Source organism: Salvelinus namaycush, chromosome 15, assembly GCF_016432855.1.
Source record: "Salvelinus namaycush isolate Seneca chromosome 15, SaNama_1.0, whole genome shotgun sequence".
Classification (NCBI taxonomy): domain Eukaryota; kingdom Metazoa; phylum Chordata; class Actinopteri; order Salmoniformes; family Salmonidae; genus Salvelinus; species Salvelinus namaycush.
Genome location: NC_052321.1, coordinates 39490639 through 39515764, shown reverse-complemented (window position 1 = coordinate 39515764; position 25126 = coordinate 39490639). Strand labels below are relative to the sequence as shown.

General features: G+C 42.2%; 1 protein-coding gene across 1 annotated transcript in view; it reads left to right on the top strand.

The window, feature by feature from the left end:
* The window catches only part of nrxn3a (neurexin 3a), a 324550-nt gene that overhangs the window by 223566 nt on the left and 75858 nt on the right, over positions 1–25126 (top strand). The gene's annotated exons all lie outside the window — the stretch shown is intronic.

Genomic DNA, 25126 nt, shown 5'->3' with positions numbered 1-25126 from the left:
ACATAGGCATGGGGAAAATGTATTAATCCGTAAGTGGCACAGAATGTTTTCTGTAGATGTTTTTTGTTATGCGTTCACCATATGCAGGCCATCATTTCCTGTGAAAATTGCTGCCGGTCCGACTCACCTCCACCTCTCCAATTGGCTAACAGCAGGGGGCAGCGGGAGAATAGAGTTCTTCTCAGAAATCCTTCGTTGGATTTCTTTATTCACAGTCACCTCCTACATGCAGACACACCTTCAGATGGAGTTGGAGTGTGTCTGTGTGAACGCCGAGCTAGAGATGACACGCAGACAGTAATTATCACACTCAGGTTGGCAGAGTGGATACAGTGCTCTACAGGACAGTATGTTGAACAGACATGTGGCTCAGACGTTTGATTTGATTTATTAGGATCTCCATTAGCCGACGTCAATCGCGACAGCTAGTCTTACTGGGGTTTCCGACATAACGAAAAAGACATTACAGACAGAAGACTTTACAATTTACACGCATTTAAATACATCAACATGTAGTGTGTGTGTCTGTTTGTGTGTGCATCAGTTACACATACTTATCAGTACATACAGTAGGTCACATAGTCGAGAGGCGTTGTGCCGTGAGGTGTTATTTGCGGCTCAGTACTAGCCTCGTATAAGGAAAGATGTTTCTTAAATATAAAATATAAATTAGATCAGTACGGCCTCTCTCAACAGTGACAAAGTAGGCCAAATGTAAGATTTCAGAACAGCTAGACTTGATACTGGTAGGTGAACACAAATAATATCACTTCAATCAAGCTTCAGTGGCTATTCAATCAAGTCACACGTAAAGTTTCAAAGCATTAGATTGTAATAATGTTAGATTGGATATGATTATGCCGTCATCTATGAAATCACCTGTCCATCCCTAAGCACGACTCCGATCAATTCTGTCCTCAACAGAGATGGATATTAAAGTGAATATCTATTTCCACTCTCAAAATAAAGAGAGGAGCTTTTAGCCCGTCTTAATATAGAGAGGATCGAGGAAGGGCAGCATTTCCATTTCAGTTTTTGACTTTGTGAATTATCAAAAGAGAGCGTAATGAAACCACAGAATAGTGGCAGTTTAGTTGAAGGTTTTATAGTAATCAGAATCATATACAAGTGTGAATGCGTCCATTATATCCCAAAAGTAGGGTAGAAAACGAACTTAGTCCAACTGTGTATAGGCTGGTTGAGTCTTTACTATACTGTTAATTTGGGTTTGGAAGCAGTGTTATTGCACCCTTTTCTTGACGTAAACAGTAAGATGCGAAAGCGAACACTTTTTTCTCTAACCCAAGTTGTTAGAAACACCGTTTGGCGGTTTCTTCTTGTAAAGGCAGACTCCTTTCATCGGAACATTTCAATGGTACTCGCTCTCTAACTGGGGTAGAGAGAAACTTGAATCAGTAGTGGGAAGGATGGTCTCCCCTTTGTCCATTTCACAGTATGTATTTTATGCTACAGTATCATTAAATAATCAGGCATATTTTGTGTGTGTGTGTGTGTGTGTGTGTGTGTGTGTGTGTGTGTGTGTGTGTGTGTGTGTGTGTGTGTGTGTGTGTGTGTGTGTGTGTGTGTGTGTGTGTGTGTGTGTGTGTGTGTGTGTGTGTGTGTGTGTGTGTGTGTGTGTGCGTGCGCTTGCGCGCTAATGGCATGCAGACCTGGTCAGGATGATGGGAGAGGCGTAAGTGCAGGTCAGCATGTGTTCTCGCCCACTCATGTTTATTTTATAAAGCCCAGCCGCTGGCGAAAGCTTGTTACCTTCTTGCTGTCGCCATGGTAATGGATGTTACCACCTTGACGTGTCGCCTTGCCTGTTTATTTCAGTCCATTTAAGTCGTGGTGTATAAAGTTCTGTGGCAGGCGGCGAACGGGGGTGTTTTGAGTGGTTCACAATGGGGTACTCTAAACTTTTCAAAGTGTACTAACAGCGGCCGGCAGTTGTTAGGTAAGTGTTGTTGTTTTACTTCTTTAATAAATAAGAAACCCTGGTCTGCCAATGTAAGATCGGTTTGGCTATTCTATCAGGAGAGGAGAAGAGCTACACATTTCCATGCAAGTGTTCAAAACCCTGGTAAATGAGCACTTCCTTCCAAAAACACTGACAGACGTACAAAACTGGACCGTGTTTTTACATTTTTCTAGGTTGGAAAACCAGGTGGTTGAGACCCGTCATTTCCCCCCTCTTCAAAATCTTACAAACAGGGGGAACTGAGGTGTGAGCCGAGTGCTTTCGAAGGTGTCCAACTCCACGCTCCATAGCAAAGGGTGTCTAGCAGGGCTGTGTATCCGCAACCGCTTTTTATCCCTTTGGTAAAATAGTACCTCTCTCCTATTCAGTTAGTATGGGAAAAGGACAGTCAGGTAATTGGAAGTCTGTTGGTTTTCAAGCAGTCACTGGAGGTGAGGAGGAAAGCATTGTGGAGCCTGGAGATTCAGGTCACCGCAACCACACACACAATAAAGAACAGCCTGTCAAAATACACCTGCAGAGCCAGTGGGAGAAAATCGACCACTCTCAGTGGGAGGATAAGCCATCAGGTAGGTAGAGAGAGGGAGGGAGAGAGAGAGGGGAGGTATGGGGATATATAGAAAGAGAGAGAGAGAGAAACAGAGAGATGGAGAGAAAGGTGAGAGAGGAGCTTTACACCTGTTCTAAAGGAGAGGCTAATCTTTTTTGTTCTTCTACAACATTTATGAGACCACTGGGGATGAAATATGTGTGTGTGTGTGTGTGTGTGTGTGTGTGTGTGTGTGTGTGTGTGTGTGTGTGTGTGTGTGTGTGTGTGTGTGTGTGTGTGTGTGTGTGTGTGTGTGTGTGTGTGTGTGTGTGTGTGTTTAACCACTGCTTACTCCTACTATTATGTCAAGCAGTAGCCTGTCAATCCAATCATTCATTGGATGGTATTTAAACAATGACTGAGCGAGATGTAAGAGCTAGCTGTTTGTTTTGATTGAAGACCCATCACATTCCAGAACTAAAACACCTATTATCTTATTTTCCCTAGCAATAAAGAGAGAAAAACAAGCCACAATTTTATACAGCCGCAGTCAAAGATACGTAAGATCAACATAGCATTTGAACATTGAAATCCCTTGTCATTGAGTTGGCCTGAAATGCGAAGTATGAATTTCAACAACACCTGAAATAGAATTTTCATCATACTCAGAATTGTACAATACATGCCCTCATGTATAGGATGTACATCTAAAGTTAATAAGATACAGGTACTATTTTTACCTGACAACCTTATTGTGTCAACTAAAGTAGAGATGTGAAGAGATTGCCTTCAAACGCCTCTCTAAACCACACCAGCTCGCTAAGGCAATGTCCCTGTCCATCTCAGTGCTGTTTGCCTTCTCTACCTGTCATTCCCTTGTCTTGATTGACAGATCACAGAAAGCCTGGTTTACTTTGAGCCTGACGGGAATCAAGGCAGGTAAATAAAAACAGATGAGGGAGAGGCTTTGAAAGACAAACAGCTAGATACCATCAGGGGGATTTTGTTCGATTCGACCATCCAATCTCTGTTATTCAGTTAATTACTTGAAATGGTGGCCACCACCAATGGTGACTAGTACCGTCCTTTCAATAGAACTCAGTCAGTCCTTCCAATAGAACTCAGTCAGTCCTTCCAATAGAACTCAGCCAGTCCTTCCAATAGAACTCAGTCAGTCCTTCCAATAGAACTCAGTCAGTCCTTCCAATAGAACTCAGCCAGTCCTTCCAATAGAACTCAGCCAGTCCTTTCAATAGAACTCAGTCAGTCCTTCCAATAGAACTCAAACAGTCCTTCCAATATAACTCAGTCAGTCTTTCCAATAGAACTCAGCCAGTCCTTTCAATAGAAGCCAGTCAGTCCTTCCAACAGAACTCAGCCAGTCCTTCCAACAGAACTCAGTCAGTCCTTCCAACAGAACTCAGCCAGTCCTTCCAACAGAACTCAGCCAGTCCTTCCAACAGAATTCAGCCAGTCCTTCCAACAGAATTCAGCCAGTCCTTCCAACAGAACTCAGTCAGTCCTTCCAATATAACTGTCAGTCCTTCCAATAGAACTCAGTCAGTCCTTCCAATAGAACTCAGCCAGTCCTTCCAATAGAACTCAGTCAGTCCTTCCAACAGAACTCAGTCAGTCCTTCCAACAGAACTCAGTCAGTCCTTCCAACAGAACTCAGCCAGTCCTTCCAACAGATCTCAGTCAGTCCTTCCAATAGAACTGTCAGTCCTTCCAATAGAACTCAGCCAGTCCTTCCAATAGAACTCAGCCAGTCCTTCCAATAGAACTCAGTCAGTTCTTCCAATAGAACTGTCAGTCCTTCCAATAGAACTGTCAGTCCTTCCAATAGAACTGTCAGTCCTTCCAATAGAACTCAGTCAGTCCTTCCAATAGAACTCAGTCAGTCCTTCCAATAGAACTCAGTCAGTCCTTCCAATAGAACTCAGCCAGTGCTTCCAACAGATCTCAGTCAGTCCTTCCAATAGAACTGTCAGTCTTTCCAATAGAACTCAGCCAGTCCTTCCAATAGAACTCAGCCAGTCCTTCCAATAGAACTCAGCCAGTCCTTCCAACAGATCTCAGTCAGTCCTTCCAATATAACTGTCAGTCCTTCCAATAGAACTGTCAGTCCTTCCAATAGAACTGTCAGTCCTTCCAATAGAACTGTCAGTCCTTCCAATAGAACTGTCAGTCCTTCCAATAGAACTGTCAGTCCTTCCAATAGAACTGTCAGTCCTTCCAATAGAACTCAGTCAGTTCTTCCAATAGAATTCAGTCAGTTCTTCCAACAGATCTCAGTCAGTCCTTCCAATAGAACTCAGCCAGTCTTTCCAACAGGTCTCAGTCAGTCCATAAAATAGATCTCAGTCAGTCCTTCCAATAGAACTGTCAGTCCTTCCAATAGAACTCAGTCAGTCCTTCCAATAGAACTCAGTCAGTCCTTCCAATAGAACTCAGTCAGTCCTTCCAATAGAACTCAGCCAGTGCTTCCAACAGATCTCAGTCAGTCCTTCCAATAGAACTGTCAGTCCTTCCAATAGAACTCAGCCAGTCCTTCCAATAGAACTCAGCCAGTCCTTCCAATAGAACTCAGCCAGTCCTTCCAACAGATCTCAGTCAGTCCTTCCAATATAACTGTCAGTCCTTCCAATAGAACTGTCAGTCCTTCCAATAGAACTGTCAGTCCTTCCAATAGAACTGTCAGTCCTTCCAATAGAACTGTCAGTCCTTCCAATAGAACTGTCAGTCCTTCCAATAGAACTGTCAGTCCTTCCAATAGAACTCAGTCAGTTCTTCCAATAGAATTCAGTCAGTTCTTCCAACAGATCTCAGTCAGTCCTTCCAATAGAACTCAGCCAGTCTTTCCAACAGGTCTCAGTCAGTCCATAAAATAGATCTCAGTCAGTCCTTCCAGTAGAACTCAGTCCTTCTAAAATAACTCAGCCTGTCCTTCCAATAGAACTCAGACAAGACAAGAAAAAGCACGAAAGACTTAAAACAGGCCTCGGTTTAGCTACAATCCACTAAAACTCCAACTCAAGCCCCTCTTCACAGACAAAAACTTTTGTGAAGTCTCGCTGCTGCGTTCAGTGTCAGATAGCGCTGACTCTCTGACTAATGCAAAATATTTAGCCATGTAGCGTCTCTCACCTGTGAACACTGCTTGGCTTCCTGGACCCTCTAGTCTCAGAACACGATTGATACTATAGTACTGTAGACGGCAATTATGGGATGTGCTTTTACAGAGCGAGGCATGGTAATGATACGGTACATTGGGTAAACTTCGGTACCCTAAACAGTACTCCCACACAAGGGCCAGCCAATTACGGGGACCATTCTGTCTTTCTGTCTCTCATTACAGCTGCTGGGGTAAAAGCATCAACGATGAAAAAAATACCTTTTTAGAGGTTTCTCCTGTGGTGTTGAAGCCTCTTTTTTGGCTATTACCTATATGTTCTCGCCTTTCCAGTGTTGAATACACATCCCCACTCACAATGTACAGAATCTTTGTCACGATTTTGTTAAAGCAAGCCAGTGGTCAAAATTTCAGATCTATCAACATGATATCAACAGTATATCAACATTTAACAGTGTCGTATTTTGGTTGCTTGCTTGTCCATGTGTCATCATGACCAATATTAGAAATTAAACAATACACGCATGTCTTAAACTGCAAACTGGAAGCTTATACCTGTGAGTGGGTACAATCCTGCAATGTCATTTGACAACATGTAAAAAAAGGTATGTTTTTATGTAATGCAAGTTGTTGAATGGAGCCCTGTATCGGCTGTTAGGAAACCCCACAGTGCTGTCACTGCAAGATAGATCAATGGGAAGAAGAAATGAGAAATCTTTAAAAAAATAAAATAAAATAAAAATCTCAAGGCACCATATGTTTTTTCACCAAAATAACTAATAGCAAGGAAGTTTAGAAGTTGTAAATCAAAATATATGTCACTGTTTTCTTCTCAGCTCTGCATTTCAGTATCCAGCAGCCTAAAGCTGCAGATAAACTTGATCTCTTTTTTTATTTCATTCCACAAATCAAAGTGTTGACAGGGAGACAAATTGCAGGGAAGGGAAGCGTGAGTTTGAGTGAATGCTGCTCTGTATGTGGTCCAGACACAATCATGACTCAAATGGGAGAAAAAAATAGATTAGAAAGACAGGTTATTCACACCGCTCCTGAAAAAAAACTGAAAACTGAGTCATTTTAGAATGATATTTTGACAGTTTTATTCCAGGTAGAATACATAAATGCAAATAATCCAAAACTAGAATGATGTATCTCCAGGTACCATTTTTCATCCGCTCCAGCCACCCACAAGAGATAGAATAGCATGATCTCGCCTTAATGGCCACATGTACTCTTAAATCTCCACCCGGTACAGCCAGAAGAGGACTGGCCACACCTCCGAGCCTGGTTCCTCTCAAGGTTTCTTCCTAGGTTCCTGCCTTCTAGGGAGTTTCTCCTAGCCAATGCTTCTGCATCTGCATTGCTTGCACTTTGGGGTTTTAGGCTGGGTATCTGTAAAGCACTTTGTGACAACTGCTGATGTAAAAAGGGCTTTATGAAATACATTTGATTGAGTGATTGAATAGCTTGTAAAATAGCCTTATAGCTGAATATCACTAATGATGATGGAGCACATATCCTTGTACTCAGTTCATGCATGCCTGTGTGTGACGGTGAGTGTCCTGTCCTGTCTTGTCCTGTGTGGACCATGCTTTCTGGTCAGCATTTCAGATTCATTACAAAGTAATTTCAGGTTCCCTCCCTCCAGCTCTCTTGCTCTCACCGCTCTCTTCATCCCTTTTTGTCTCCTCTATTTTTCCCTCACTCTCTGGCTCTCTCCCTCTCTCCTTCATTTCTCTCCCTCCTTTCCTCCCCCCTCTCCCTCACTTTCTTTTCCTCCATTCCTCCTCTCCTCACAGGGACTGTCGATTCAAGCAAGTTCTCAGCAGATTAAAATGGACTGGCATCTGCCTGTGTTTGCAGTATACTGCCTGGCTTGGCAGGCACAGTGGCAGTGGCAGCAGCAGCAACAGCAGCAGCCAGTAAATTAAAAGGCTCGTTCTGCCTCATCAACACCTTTGATATCTTCATAAGCCACAGCCACGGGAGCTCCTGAGTGTGTGTGTGCACGAGCGTGCATGTGTGGGTGCGCGGGCCTGTTTGTGTGTCTGTGCACGTGTGTGTGTGCATGTGTTAATGGCATGTAGACCTGGTCAGGATGATGGAAGAGGTGTAAGTTCAGGTCAGGGTTTCCATTAGGAAAATATGGCACTGGACATTTGACCAGCAGCATTTTAATTTACCGAGACATTTGAGAAATTTACCGGACCCATATGCTTTGGGTGCTATAACCTGATTAGTGCGTCCACCCACGCAAATAACATTATGATTATAGCAATGCATATTAACAGAACATGCAAGTCGAGGATGCAGTGATGTGCGGTCCTTCTTACCCAGTTCTGATGCACAATTTGAAGATGTTAGAATAACTGTTCACATTTACTTTTCCTCAGCCAGCAAGATGAGTAACGAACAGCAAAGTCACTAGCCTATGTCAATCTACTATCCCACGTAGTAGGAAAGTTTACCTATTCTTTTGGTAAGCTTGTCGAGAAAGAAATGGCCTATTCCCAACAGACTCTGGGACAGTTGTGGGACGATAGAGCCCAAATTCATGTAACAAGTAGGCCTAGGCTACATTTAAAAAAAAAAAAAAAACAACAACTTTAAAACGCAATGAGTCTGTTGCAACAGATAAACTATTATTTCTTCACATTATAAGCGCTGCAATGCACACAAGGCAGTAGGCTACGCGCGAATGTTCCTTCCATAATGCAATTAGCCGGAAAACAGCTTTGTCAAAAAGTGCATTGCACCTGCCAGTAGTTTCATGTGACAGAGATGAAAATATCCATTAGAAATTTAGAAAGGTCTAATATGCAACAACTAGCATGAGTTGCTAATATGACTAAGATTATGCCTTTGGCTATTGGATAATGAAAGAAAGTTGATATAAAAGAATTGCCTACACGGATATGGTCTGACTTTGAATGTCTTTGGCTATGCATTTGCTGTTTGAGATGCTGTAGCAGCAGCTCTTGCGTTGTCTGACAGATTTTCCACTAAAAGGCTCTGTATCTGTATGCTGTATGAGTGTGATAAATAAGATACATAACCAATATACTGTACACGCGCCAATTTAATTCCACTAAATTATGCAAATTAACCTATAGACCGATAAGCATGACTAGTCAAATGTATTTCCACTGACTGGTATTTCCATCAATGAATTGGCTGAAAAGCATTATTTCAAAATGGGCTATTTACTTCTTCTCCCATACAATTGGCCAGCGGAAATGTTATTTATCGGCTTTTCTTTTTTCTTTTTTTTCAAAAGCTGGCTATTACCGGCTAATGGAAACCCTGGCATGTGTTCTGCCACACTCATGTTCATTTTAAAAAGCCCAGTCGGTGTGCGCGCCTGTGTGTGTTTGTGTATGTGTTCCTCCTCTCCCAGTGATAGCAGCTTGAAGACTGTTAGTGGATGGTAACCATATGGTTTATTTCCCCTCTCTGTGAGAATGTTGAGGGAGTTACTGCTGATTGTCAAAGCAATGCGTTTAAAAGTTTAGTTTTTTCTGTGGTTCAGTGTTGAGTCGGCTGATTGAGGTGTCTCTTTAAGTATCCATTTAGTGGGTAGGAGTCTGTGTTTATCTCGCCCTCTCGTCCTATCTCTCTTTCTCTCCATCTTTCTCTCTCTTTCTCCTACTCCCTCGCTCTTTCTCCTTATCTTCATTTATCTTATTCTAATGATCCAGTTAGCTGACCTTATCTTGTCCGCATAGCTTTTTCTTAGACGCGAGCTTAATGTTCAGACCCATCCATTTTGGGTACTCTACTTTCTTCTTTAAATGCACCAATTTAAACTACATTTTCAACTTATAACTTTAACAAGCAAAGTACAATGCACTTTCCATAAAATAACTGAATTCGAGCAGTTATGTGACCCTTTGTTTCTACGCTAATTTTCTGCGTTTGTAAACGGCATTAACCTTCTGACCCAACATAATTGTTTTGCTTTTAGCAATATCACACAAATTCAGTATTCAGGGTTGCCATGGTAATCTAGGATAGACTTCCTTCCTTTTCTGCATGCCTGCGGAGAGAAGGACAGACGCGAAAAGTCACACATACTTCATTGTGATAAAGTAATGCACAAACACATGCACAAATGGACACACAAACACACATGGACACACAGGCACTTCATAGAGTCACAATTTCTTGACCTTGATGTTAATAACTGCAGTTATGATTTCCTTTTAACAAAGACCATATTGTATCAGTGTCAAGTTGAGTCTCACAGATGCTCTGAAAAGAAAGGCATGCAGATTAAATTATTAATGAGCCATAGTCTGCTCTATTCAAGCAGATGATCATAGAACAGATACACCAGACATTTGACTTTGAGACACACTTTTACCCTCCAGCAGGACCCTATAACCACTTGATATAGTTATACACGTGCTATATAGGTTTTGTACATGTGAAATACATATTACGCATGTGTTTTGAATGCAGTATAACCCCATTTTTCATGGAGGGGACATGCAGCTTGTAATTGTGGCCCCCACACGTGCTCCCAACATGCATAATGTATGAACGCCTACGTAGGTACATACTGTTGAGGTGAGTTTAATGCTCTTTTAGGCCTTTCTGATGTCGTTAATAATATGGTAAAATGACTATCACCACTGTGTTAGCGCCTGAGTCTGAAAATACATCTGTATGAACACTAAACTACCAACCACAAATGCCTCAATTATCTAGCATTAGTTAAATTGCCTTTTTACTCTTCTCTAGCTCACGTTAATGTAAGGGGTGCGTAACTGGTGGCAGGGAAGTCAGACGCAGGAGAGCAGAACTAGGTAACAGCCGGAGCAGTTTAATAGTAAAAACCAATGGCATAAGAAATGCAAAATATGGGCACAATAACCCGATGCGCACCAGTCAAACAAATGTGCACAAGCACTTACAACAAACAATACCGCACAAAGACATGGGGGGAACAGAGGGTTAAATACACAACACTTAATGAGGGAATGAAAAGCAGGTGTGTGGGAAAACAAGACACAACAAATGGAAAATTAAAAATGTATCGGCGATGGCTAGAAGATCGGCGACGTCGACCGCCGAACACCGCCCGAACAAGGAGAGGCATCGACTTCGGTAGAAGTCGTGACAGTTAGAGGTAATGTCTTCGTGAAAGGCTTACACATGTGTGGATAATTGTTCTAATTCCTTGTAAATTTTGGCTTTTAAGACAAATAATATATCAGGCCATTTCATATAAAGCAACTTGCCTAAGACGTCAACAACAAAAAACTTTTTTCACTTGCCTGTTTTTGGTGGGCTCCCGAGTGGCGCAACGGTCTAAGACTTGCCAGATTAAATAAAACATTTAAATTCCCCGATATTGCTGTTAGCAATGCTATGTCTTGTAGAATACGCCATCTGAGACCACATAGCCCAAACAAGGTCCCGTGTGGCTCAGTTGGTAGAGCATGGCGCTTGCAACGCCAGGATTGTGGGTTCAATTCCCACGGGGGACCAGTACAAAAAAGTACAAAAAAGTATGAATGTATGTACTTGTAAGTCGCTCTGGATAAGAGCGTCTGCTAAATGACTTAAATGTAAATGTAAACAAGAATGTGCTGTACATTCTGTCTCATGTTTGTGTTGAAAATATCAATAATTGTAAATCGTGCCTTTAGGCAGGGTTGGACAGTTACTTTCTAAATGTAATTTGTTACAGTTACTAGTTACCTGTCCAAAATTGAAAATAGTAAGATAACTTTTGGATTACCCAAGCTCAGTAACATAATCTGATTACTTTCAGTTACATTTGGATTACTTTCCCCTTAAAACTTCTTAGGGCTAGGCTTCCCATTAACGGGACAACTTCCGGTGAAACTGGAGGGCACACAATTCAAATAAATAATTATAACATTTATGGATATTAAACATTTAGGTACATATAAATGTCTTATATTCCGGTTGAAAGCTTAAATTCTTGTTAATCTAACTGCACTGTCCGATTTACAGTAGCTATTACAGCGAAAACATGCCATGCGATTGTTTGAGGACGGCGCCCCACATGAAAATATTTTTCCACCGGCACAGGTTTCATAAATTCACAAATAGCGATTAAATATTCACTTACTTTTTGAAAATCCTCCTCTGATTTGCCATCCAAAGGGCCCCAGCTATAACACGTAGTGTCGTTTTGTTAGATAACTCCTTCTTTATGTCCCAAAAAGTCTGTTTAGTTGGCGCCATCGATCATCCATCACACACATTTAGTGTATCATCATAGTGGTCTCTGACTTGTGTTCAGACTCGCTCAGGTGGAACTAACTTAAACTTGTGCCTTTTTTCAATGCTGAATTCAATGTTATTGAGAAAACAGAAAGGTGTCAATGTATTTTTTTTGTGCAAACCTTCTTTCTACATTCTTTCTAAAAGTAATCCAAGAAGTAATCAGGTAGTTTTCAAAAGTCTCTGTAATCTGATGACAATATTTTTGCTGTTAACGTAACTGATTTTATTTAGTTTTTTTCAATCACATTACATGTAACTGATCACATGTAATCGGTTACTACCCAAACCTGACCTTGGGTCAGAGTAACTGCCATTTGAACATTATATTTCCTGGTACCCAACGCAAGATGTTGACTCGAATCAAGTGGCCAAACGTTACGAACAAAAAAAATATGTTTCTGTTCTATCCCTGAAAGTTGTTTGTACTGCTATTGAAGAACAAACAGACTGTTTGTTTTGTTCCATCAGTGATACATTGACTCATAGCTAACCCCAGCCTTTTATTGATGAAGCACTTGTCATCTCTGCTTCGCTGCCCCTCTTGGCTTCCATCTCTAGGGCCAAACCTCCATTATGTTCCCAGCAGTTTACACTCCATTCTCTCACAGGAAGCTCTGTTCATTTCTTAACCACTTATCAATTTGTGCAGGTGACACCATGGAAACACCCTGCCATCCCTGTGTGCTCAGCACTGCAGTGCACTGCTGCGCTCCACGGGATTGATCACTATCATGCACTGTGTCTTTATCTCGCCTTAGAGTGAGATGCGTTAAATGGCAGCGCCATTAGGGGAATATCTCAGAGGCCATGGTGATGGAGTGTTGCCTTCTGGTTTTATTCACTGTTTAAAGGAGTCCCCCAATGCTCCTTGAAGTGTGTTAATTTTTCATGGCTAATTATGTAGTTCATTTTTCTCATATATATAATTTTTTTTCAGGACATTCATAGTGAACGATTCACTAGAGAGACATTTGTATAAGCTTACTGCTGCTGGCTGTACAATAAGCTACATATCATCACAATCACATATTGTCACTGAAATGCATCAGAAAGATATTGTGAAGTTCAGAAGATCATCAGGCAATAAGTGTGTAGGATCTTCTGTGTAAAAAAGAACAGATGTTATTTTTTCCCCAGTCTGATTTAGTGCATGGTCTTGTCCACTTTGTTCTAATAAGACCTGTGAGGTTTGTGGGAATTGTAGAGGGAAACGTACACGTTTTAATGAGTGGCTTATCTTTCAGGAATGGGGTCATAATATTTTGTAGCTTAAATCGTTCAAAGAATTAGAGCCACATTTGTAGGAAGAAAACAGAAACCGCTCTGTTCATAACATCCTCGCAACCACGGTTCTATGAACCAAGCACACATTTATTTATTTTCGTGATATCCAATTGGTAGTTACAGTCTTGTCCCATAGCTGCAACTCCCATATGGACTCAGGAGAGGCGAAGGTCGAGAGCCATGCGTCCTCCGAAACACGACTCTCTCTTCTTGACACACTGCTTGCATAACCCGGAAGCCAGCCGTACCAATGTGTCGGGGGAAACACTGTACAACTGACGACTACAGTCAGCGTGCATGCGCCGGCCCGCCACAAGGAGTCGCTAGAGAACGATGGGACAAGGACATCCCGGCCGGCCAAATCCCCCCTAACCCAGACAACGCTGTCGCGGCCGGCCGCGACAGCCCGGGAACTGAACCCGGGTCTGTAGTGACGCCACTCGGTAGGCCACTTTCTATAGCGACCCCATTTTCAAATCCTTGCGAGTCCTAGTTTGGGAAATGCTGGTCTAGAACAATTCCTCATCAATTTCAATCCCCCTGTTAATACTGATCATCCGTACAGTGTCTTCCACTTCCTGTCTGATGTCTTCCAAACGAACTTGAGAGCCCTGGCCTAGATTCCCCCCAGTGCCTTTCTCTGATCAGTGGTGATAAATACTCAACATGATGATGAGACACATCTCCCTCGATACTGTTCATCATCTGTCCTTAGATTCTGCTTTGTATGCAGATAAGGACATGATTCCATCTCTGGTTAACTACAGAGGAAATATGAAGGAAGTAGAAAAGAGGTTGACAGAAGAGAGGCTGGAGAAAGGGGATGCTGACAAGGTTTAGTGTCATTTCGGTACATTTTGGAAGGTTGTAAGTAACACCTGGCCTTGAACGTTGCAGATAGAAGCAGGGGTTGGAACCAAAACGATTTCCCCAATCGTTTCGGTCTGAACAGAACCACTATTACCACCACATTCTGTTCCACTGTTCCCACCAGCATAATAAAGTTCTGAACCGGTTTGAACAAAAACATCAAATCAAATCAAATTTTATTGGTCACATACACATGGTTAGCAGATGTTAATGCGAGTGTAGCGAAATGCTTGTGCTTCTAGTTCCGACCATGCAGTAATATCTAACAACTAATCTTTTAAACAATTTCACAACAATTACCTTATACACACAAGTGTAAAGGAATGAATAAGAATATGTACATATAAATATATGGATGAGCGATGGCCAAACGTCATAGGCAAAATGCAGTAGATGGTATAGAGTACAGTATATACATATGAGATGAGTAATGTAGGGTATGTAAACATTATATAAAGTGGCATTGATTAAAGTGACTAGTGATACATTTATTACATCCAATTTTAATTATTAAAGTGGCTAGAGATTCAGTCAGTGTATTGAGTCAATATGTTGGCAGCAGCCACTCAATGTTAGTGATGGCTGTTTAACAGTCTGATGGCCTTGAGATAGAAGCTATTTCTCAGTCTATCGGTCCCAGTTTTGATGCACCTGTACTGACCTCGCCTTCTGGATGATAGCGGGGTGAACAGGCAGTGGCTCGGGTGGTTGTTGTCCTTGATGATCTTTTTGGCCTTCCTGTGATATCGGGTGGTGTAGGTGTCCTGGAGGGCAGGTAGTTTTCCCCCGGTGATGCGTTGTGCAGACCTCACTACCCTCTGGAGGGCCTTGCGGTTGTGGGCGGAGCAGTTGCCGTACCAGGCGGTGATACAGCCCGACAGGATGCTCTCGATTGTGCATCTGTAAAAGTTTGTGAGTGTTTTTGGTGACAAGACAAATTTCTTCGGCCTCCTGAGGTTGAAGAGGCGCTGTTGCGCCGTCTTCACCACGCTGTCTGTGTGGGTGGATCATTTCAGTTTGTCCGTGATGTGTACGCCAAGGAACTTAAAACTTTCCACCTTCTCCACTACTGTCTTGTCGATGTGGATAGGGGGGGGCTCCCTCTGCTGTTTCCTGAAGTCCACGATCATCTCCTTTGTTTGTTGACGTTGAGTGTGAGGTTATTTTCCTGACACCACACTCCGAGGGCCCTCACCTCCTCCCTATAGGCTGTCTCGTCGTTGGTGGTAACCAAGCCTACCACTGTAGTGTCGTCTGCAAACTTGATGATTGAGTTGGCACGCAGTCATGGGTGAACAGGGAGTACAGGAGAGGGCTGAGAACGCACCCCTGTGGGGCCCCAGTGTTGAGGATCAGCGGGGTGGTTCCTACCCTCACCACCTGGGGGCGGCCCGTCAGATAGTCCAGGACCCAGTTGCACAGGGCGGGGTCGAGACCCAGGGTCTCGAGCTTAATGACGAGTTTGGAGGGTACTATGGTGTTAAATGTTGAGCTGTAGTCGATGAACGGCATTCTTACATAGGTATTCCTCTTGTCCAGATGGGTTAGGGCAGCGTGCAGTGTGATTGCGATTGCGTCGTCTGTGGACCTATTGGGGCGATAAGCAAATTGGAGTGGGTCTAGGGTGTCAGGTAGGGTAGAGGTGATATGATCCTTGATTAGTCTCTCAAAGCACTTCGTGGTGATGGAAGTGAGTGCTGCGGGGCGACAGTCATTTAGCTCAGTTACCTTAGCTTTCTTGGGAACAGGAACAATGGTGGCCCTCTTGAAGCATGTGGGAACAGCAGACTGGGATAGGGATTGATTGAATATGTTCGTAAACACACCAGACAGCTGGTCTGCGTGTGCTCTGAGGATGCGGCTAGGGATGCCGTCTGGTCCGGCAGCCTTGCGAGGGTTAACACGTTTAAATGTTTTACTCACATTGGCTGCGGTGAAGGAGAGTCTGAAGGTTTTGGTAGCGGGCCGTGTCGGTGGCACTGTATTGTCCTCAACGCGAGCAAAGAAGTTGTTTAGTTTGTCTGGGAGCAAGACATCGGGGTCCTCGACGGGGCTGGTTTTCTTTTTGTAATCCGTGATTGACTGTAGACCCTGCCACATACCTCTCGTGCCTGAGCCATTGAATTGCGACTCTACTTTGTCTTTATACTGACACTTAGCTTGTTTGATTGCCTTGCGGAGGGAATAGCTACACCGTTTGTACCGTTTGTCGGTCATGTTTCCGGTCGCCTTGATTAAAAGCAGTGGTTCGCGCTTTCAGTTTTGCACGAATGCTGCCATCAATCCACGATTTCTGGTGGGGAAGGTTTTAATTGTCGCCGTGGGTACAACATCACCGATGCACTTGCTAATAAATCAGATTGGTCGGACCAGCATTGAACAGACCTGAGCACGGGCGTTTCCTGTTTTAGTTTCTGTCTATAGGCTGGGAGCAACAAAATGGAGTCGTGGTCTGATTTGCCGAAAGTAGGGCGAGGGAGGGCTTTGTATGCGTCGTGGAAGTTAGAGTAACAATGATCCAGAATTTTGACAGCCCGGGTCACGCATTCGATATGCTGATAAAATTTAGGGAGTCTTGTTTTCAGATTAGCCTTGTTAAAATCCCCAGCTACAATAAATGCAGCCTGATAACGTATCCCGAGTGAGCCATGTTTCCGTGAAACAGAGAATGTTACAATCTCTGATGTCTCTCTGGAAGGCATCCCTTGCTCGGATTCCGTCTACCCTGTTGTCAAGAGACTGGACATTGGCTAGTAGTATACTCGGGAACGGTGGGTGATGTGCCCATCTACAGAGCCTGACCAGAGGACCGCTCCGTCTGTCCCTTCCGCGGCGCCGTTGTTTTGGGTCGCCTGCTGGGATCCGATTCATTGTCCTGGGTGGGGGACCAAACAGAGGATCCGCTTCGGGATAGTCGTATTCCTGGTCGTAATGTTGGTAAGTTGATGTTGCTCTTATATCCAATAGTTCCTCCCGGTTGTATGTAATAAGACTTAAGATTTCCTGGGGTAACAGTGTAAGAGATAATACATAAAAAAACTAAATACTGCATAGTTTCCTAAGAACGCGAAGTGAGGCAGCCATCTCTGTCGGCGCCAAATGTTGGATTATGTTGGTTTATATCGTTCCTTTCTGTCATATCGACTTGGTTTTTACATTTAGCACATTCAATTACTTCACCAATCAATGCAGATAGAACAGCTTGCTCTGGACCGGGTAAGCTAGTTGTTTACATGCTTGATGGACAGACAACTGTAGGCTGCGAGATGCGACTGAAATCTTTCAGGTGGGGAGAGAGCGAGAGAGGGCTGGACATGGTGAAGGCTTGGCTTGAAACGCTTTTAGCGATGATATGACGTGAATTATAATGTGTTTAAGATATTAGTAGTAGGCCTATTGATGCTTCGCTGAATTAGCTACATAGCTAATTATATGCTAGCAGCTAGATACCACAGGAGGTTGGTGGCACTGCAATTGGAGAAGACGGGCTCGTGGTAATGCCTTGAACAGAATAGGTGGAATGGTATCAAATACATAAAAAACATGGTTTCCATGTGTTCGATTGCATTTGATTTACTCTGTTCTAGCCATTATAATGAGCCATACTCCCATCAGCAGCCTCCACTACTAGATACACTACATGACCAAAAGTATGTGGACACCTGTTCGTCAAACATCTCATTTTAAAATCATGGGCATTAATATGGAGTTGGTCCCCCCTTTGCTGCTATAACAGCCTCCACTCTTCTGGGAAGGCTTCCCACTACATGTTTGAACAGTGCTGTGGGGACTAGCTTCCATTCAGCCACAGGAGCATTAGTGAGGTCGGGCACTAGTGAGGTCGGGTTTGGTGATTAGGCCTGGCTCGCAGTCGGCGTTCCAATTCATCCCAAATGTGTTTGATGGGGTTGAGGTCAGGGATCTGTGCAGGCCAGTCCACACCGTTCTCAACAAACTATTTTGTGGGCCTTCCCCAAACTGTTACCTTAAAGTTGGAAGCACAGAATCGTCAAGAATGTCATTTTATTCTGTAGCATTAATATTTCCCTTCACTGGAACAAAGGGGCCTAGCCCGAACCATTAAAAGCAGCCCCAGACCATTATTCCTCCTCCACCAAACGTTACAGTTGGCGCTATGCATTGAGGCAGATAGCGTTCTCCTGGCACCCGCCAAATCCCGATTCGTCCGTCCGAAGAACGTGTTTCCACCGCTCCAGAGTCCAATGGCGGCAAGCTTTACACCACTCCAGCTGACGCTTGTCATTGCGCATGGTGATCTTAGGCTTGTGTTTGGCTGTTCGGCCATGGAAACCCATTTCAAAGGCTGGGCCTAATATAGTGTATAAGAGGTCATACAAGAAGTTTTGTAGTGATTCATATGTTGATGTAAAGAATATTTGCTTGTCTGTGGTGCGTAATGAGGAGCAACCAGACGCTGCACTTGACACATTTATGAAACTACTTATTCCAGTTACTAATAAGCACGCACCCATTAAGAAAATGTAAAAACTGTTAAATCCCCTTGGATTGATGAGGAATTGATGATTGATGGATTGATGAGGACACCTACACCTACACCACCCGATGTCACAGGAAGGCCATAAAGATCATCAAGGACAACAACCACCCGAGCCACTGCCTGTTCACCCCGCTATCATCCAGAAGGCGAGGTCATAGGTGCATCAAAGCAGGGACTGAGAGACTGAAAAACAGCTTCTATCTCAAGGCCCTCAGACTATTAAACAGCCACCACTAACATTGAGTGGCTGCTGCCAACATACTGACTCAACTCCAGCTCACTTTAATAATGGAATGGAAATTGATCAAAAATGTATCACTAGCCACTTTAAACAATGCCACTTAATATAATGTATATGTATATACTGTACTCTATATCATCTACTGCATCTTGCCATCTTTATGTAATACATGTATCACTAGCCACTTTAAACTATGCACTTTTATGTTTACATACCCTACATTACTCATCTTATATGTATATACTGTACTCGATACCATCTACTGCATCTTGCCTATGCCGTTCTGTACCATCACTCATTCATATATCTTTATGTACATATTCTTTATCCCTTTACACTTGTGTGTATAAGGTAGTAGTTGTGGAATTGTTAGGTTAGATTACTCGTTGGTTATTACTGCATTGTCCGAACTAGAAGCACAAGCATTTCGCTACACTCGCATTAACATCTGCTAACCATGTATGTGACAAATAAAATTTGATTTGATTTGAATTTAAAAATTGTATGGTTGAGAGGGATGAGGCAAAAGTTATGGCAATTAAGTCTGGCAGCCCAACTGATTGGCAAACGTACTGCAATTTAAGAAATCATGTGACTAAACTAAATAAAAAATAATAATAAACCACACTATGAAACAAAGATAAATTTTATAAAGAATGATAGTAAAAGCTTCGGGCCACCTTAAATTACATTTTGGGGAAAAAAGCCAACTCAGCTCCTTAATTTATTGAATCAGATGGCTCATTCATCACAAAGCCCACTGATATTGCAAACTACTTTAATGACTTTTTAATTGGCAAGATAAGCAAACTTAGGGATGACATGCCAGCAACAAACACTGACACTACACATCCAAGTATATCGGACCAGATTATGAAAGACAAGAATTGTACTTTTGAATTCCGTAAAGTCAGTGTGGGAGAGGTGAAAAAATTATTATTGTCTATCAACAATGACAAGCCACCAGGGTCTGACAATCTAGATGGAAAATTACTGAGGATAATAGCAGACAATATTGCCACTCCTATTTGCCACATCTTCAATTTAAGCCTACTAGAGAGCGTGTGCCCTCAGGCCTGGAGGGAAGCTAAAGTCATTCCGCTACCCAAGAATAGTAAAGCCCCCTTTACTGGCTCAAATAGCCATCCAATCAGCCTGTTACCAACCCTTAGTAAACTTCTGGAAAAAAATTGTGTTTGACCAGATACAATGCTATTTTACAGTAAACAAATTGACAACAGAATTCCAGCATGCTTATAAGGAATGACACTCAAAAAGCACAGCACTTACACAAATGACTGATGATTGGCTGAGAGAAATTGATGATAAAATGATTGTGTCTTAGACTTCAGTGCAGCTTTTGACATTATTGATCATAGTCTGCTGCTGGAAAAACTGTGTTATGTGTTATGGCTTTACACCCCCTGATATAATGTGGATAAAGAGTTACTTAACTAACAGAACACAGAGGGTGTTCTTTAATGGAATCCTATCAAATATAATCCATTTAGAATCAGGACTTCCCCAGGGTAGCTGTTTAGGCCCCATGCTGTTTAGGCCCCAGAGTTTCTATGTATGCGGATAACTCAACACTATACACGTCAGCTCAACAAAGAGCTGCACTTAGTTTCAGAGTGGGTAGCAAGGCATAAATTAGCCCTAAATATTTCTAAAACTAAAAGTATTGTATTTTGAACAAAACACTCACTAAACCCTAAACCTCAACTAAATATTGTAATAAATAACGTGGAAATTGAGCAAGTTGAGATGATTAAACTGCTTGGAGTAACACTAGATTGTAAACTGTCATGGTCAAAACATATTGATGCGGTAGTAGCTAAGATGGGGAGAAGTCTGTCTATAATAAAGCGATGCAGAGGCAGGTCCTACCAGTCGTGTAGTCAGGTGCCACAAAAAAGGACTTAAGAAAAATGCAATTGACTCAGAATAGGGCAGCACAGCTGGCCCTTGGATGTACACAGAGAGCTAATATTAATAATATGCATGTCAATCTCTCCTGGCCTACATCACTACTTTTATTTATGAGAGGTATTGTTGAATGCACACCCATGCTCGGACACCCATGCATACCCCACAAGACATGCCACAAGAGGTCTCTTCAAAGTCACCAAGTCCAGAACAGACTATGGGAGGCACACAGTACTACATAGAGCCATGACTACACTAAACTCTATTCCACATCAAGTAACTGACGCAAGCAGTAAAATTTGATTTAAAAAACAGATTAAAAAAACACCTTATGGAACAGCGGGGACTGTGAAGGAACACAAACATTGGCACAGACACATGCATACACACACACATACGATAACATACGCACTATACATACACATGGATTTAGTACTGTAGATACAGTTGAAGTCGGAAGTTTACATACACTTATGTTGGAGTCATTAAAATTCATTTTTCAAACACTCCACAAATTTCTTGTTAACCTCACTAGGGTACGTGGGGACGCTAGCGTCCCACCTGGCCAACATCCAGTGAAGTTGCAGAGCGCCAAATTCAAAAACAGAAATACTCATAAAAATTCATTAAACATACATCGGGTTATACATCGGGTTAAAGATGAACTTCTTGTTAATCCAACCACGGTGTCAGATTTCAAAAAGGCTTTACGGCGAAAGCATACCAGCGCCCAGCAGACAAATCATTACAAACAGTTACCAGCCAAGTAGAGGAGTTACACAAGTCAGAAATAGCGATAGAATTAATCACTTACCTTTGATCTTCATATGGTTGCACTCACAAGACTCAAGACTCAAGACTTTGTTCGATAAAGTCCCTGTTTATATCCAAAAACCTCCGTTTTGTTCACGCGTTTTGTTCAGTGATCCACAGGCTCAAACGCAGTCACAACAGGCAGACGAAAAATCCAAATAGTATCCGTAAAGATACTATTTGAAAACATGTCAAACGATGTTTATAATCAATCCTCAGGTTGTTTTTAGTCATAATAATCAATAATATTTCAACCGGACAATAACGTCATCAATATAAAAGGTAAACAAGAAAGGCTCGCTCTCAGTCTTGCGCATGAAAAACCTCTGGGACACTGTAGGGTCCACTCATTCAGAGTGGTCTTACTCTCTCATTTTTCAGAATACAAGCCTGAAACTATTTCTAAAGACTGTTGACATCTAGTGGAAGCCATAGGAAGTGCAATTTGAGTCCTAAGTCAATGGATACTGTAATGGCATTCAATGGAAAACTACAAACATAAAAAAATCCCACTTCCTGGATGGATTTTTCTCAGGTTTTCGCCTGCCAAATCAGTTCTGTTATACTCACAGACATTATTTTAACAGTTTTGGAAACTTTAGAGTGTTTTGCATATCCTAGCTTTTGGGCCTGAGTAGCAGGCAGTTTACTTTGGGCACGCTTTTCATCCGGAAGTGAAAATAGTGCCCCCTACCCTAGTGAAGTTAACAAACTCAGGTGACTGTGCCTTTAAACAACTTGGAAAATTCCAGAAAATGGTGTCATGGCTTTAGAAGCTTCTGATAGTCTAATTGACATAATTTGAGTCAATTGGAGGTGTACCTGTGGATGTATTTCAAGGCCTACCTTCAAACTCAGTGCCTCTTTGCTTGACATCATGGTGAAATCAAAAGAAAACAGCCAAGACCTCAGGAAAAAAAATTGTAGACCTCCACAAGTCTGGTTCATCCTTGGGAGCAATTTTCAAATTTATGGAGGTACCACGTTCATCTGTACAAACAATAGTACGCAAGTATAAACACCATGGGACCACACTGCCGTCATACCGTTCAGGAAGGAGACGCGTTCTGTCTCCTAGAGATGAATACTTGTGCAAATCAATCCCAGAACAACAGCAAAGGACCATGTGAAGATGCTGGAGGAAACAGGTACAAAAGTATCTATATCCATACTAAAATGAGTCCTATATTGACAACCTGAAAGGCCGCTTAGCAAGGAAGAAGCCACTGCTCCAAAACCGCCATAAATAAAGCCAGAATATGGTTTGCAACTGCACATGGGGACAACGATCATACCTTTTGGAGAAATGTCCTCTGGTCTGATGAAACAAAAATAGAACTGTTTGGCCATAATGACCATCGTTATGTTTGGAGGGAAAAGGGGAAGCTTGCAAGCCAAAGAACACCATCCCAACCGTGAAGCACGGGGGTGGCAGCATCATGTTGTGGGGGTGCTTTGCTGCAGGAGGGACTGGTGCACTTCACAAAATAGATGCGATCATGAGGATGGAAAATTAGGGGAATATATTGAAGCAACATCTCAAGACATCAGTCAGGAAGTTAAAGCTTGGTCGCAAATGGGTCTTCCAAATGGACAATGACCCCAAGCATACTTCCAAAGTTGTGGCAAAATGGCTTAAGGACAACAAAGTCAAGGTATTGGAGTGGCCATAACAAAGCCCTGACTTCAATCCTATAGAAAATGTTTGGGCAGAACTGAAAAGGTGTGTGCGAGCAAGGAGGACTACAAACCTGACTCAGTTACACCAGCTCTGTCAGGAGGAACGGGCCAAAATTCACCCAACTTATTGTGGGAAGCTTGTGGAAGGCTACCTGAAATGTTTGACCCAAGTTAAACAATTTAAAGGCAACGCTACCAAACACTAATTGAGTGTATGTAAACTTCTGACCCACTGGTAATGTGATGAAAGAAAAAAAAGTTGAAATAAATCATTTTCTCTGCTATTATTCTGACATTTCACATTCTTAAAATAAAGTGGTGATCCTAACTGACCAAAGACAGGGACTTTTTACTAGGCTTAAATGTTAGGAATTGTGAAAAACTGAGTTTAAATGTATTTGGCTAAGGTGTATGTAAACTTCCGACTTCAACTGCATAGTGTACCTACGGGGGAGCGGCTAATATGGAGGACCTTTGAACATCTGAGAGTTGGCTCCATGCCCTGGACCAGAGTTTGCTAACAAGCATCTGTGTGATGCAGCACCAGAATTCAAAACACGTCTTACCTTTTTGTAGTTAATAAATCCAATGTGAAATGTGATAACTATAGTATACTTAACTAGCCTAGAAAACATGCTGGCAGGCAGACACTGGAAGAGAAGTGTCTGAGCGACAGAGTGATTGCTTTGCATAGTCGCAATGATGGCGTTTTTTGTGGGACTTTAAATAATGCTTCGAACGTAAATTAACGTTATTAACCGGTTCCCATGGCTTTAAAATAATGGTTCTGGAACACTAGAGATCACTTCCTGTTTTCGATTCTGTTCCCTGTTCCTTAAATCTTAATTCTGCATGTCAGAGAGGCATATTTGTTCTACATAGCGTATTTCTAAATGTTCTAAAACTTTACGTTGCAAATTATGTTCACTTTTTCTAAAATCCCCAGTTTTCTAGAAATCCCAGTTGGAGAATTCCTGGAAACCGGGGAATAAACAGGATTTCTGGAAAACTGGGGAATTTAGAGAAAGCTACCAAACTTTTGCAACACTAGGTGTGGATCAGTTTATTTCAGTTTGGCAAGATGGGCAGGGTATGTGATAGAATTAGTATGGATTTGCCCCAAACTTAATGCTTTGTATTCAGGACATTTCTTTTGCAGTTTTACTTAAGTGCCTTATTGTAAACAGGATGCATGTTTTGGAATATTTTTGTTCAGTATAGGCTTCCTTATTTCACTCTGTCATTTAAGTTAGTATTGTGGAGTAACTACAATGTTGATGAACATCCTATCACATTCATTAAACTCTGTAACTGTTTTAAAGTCACCATTTGCCTCATGGTGAAATCCCTGAGCAGTTTCCTTCCTCTCCAGCAACTGAGTTAGTTAGGACCCCTGTATCTTTGTAATGACCGGGTGTATTGATACACCATCCAAAGTGTAATTAATAACTTCACCATGCTTAAAGGCACATTTAATGTCTGATTTTTTGTACCTGTCTACCAATATTATTATTATTTTTTGTCATTTAGCAGACATTCTTATCCAGAGCAACTAGTGAGTGCATGCATTTTCTTATTTGTTTGTACTGGTCCCCCGTGGGAATGGAACCCATAACCCTGGCATTGCAAGTGCCATGCTCTTCCAACTGAGCCACACAGGACAATAGGTGCACTTATTTGCAAAACCTCCCTGGTCTTTGTGGTTGAATCTGTGTTTGAAATTCATTGCTCTGATAATTGTGTGTGATGGGTACAGAGATGAAAAATCATGTTTAGCACTATTATTGCACACAGAGTGAGTTGATGCGACTTATTATGTGACTTGTTTAGCACATTTTTACTCCTGAACTTATTTAGGCTTGCCATAACAAAGGGGTTGAATATGT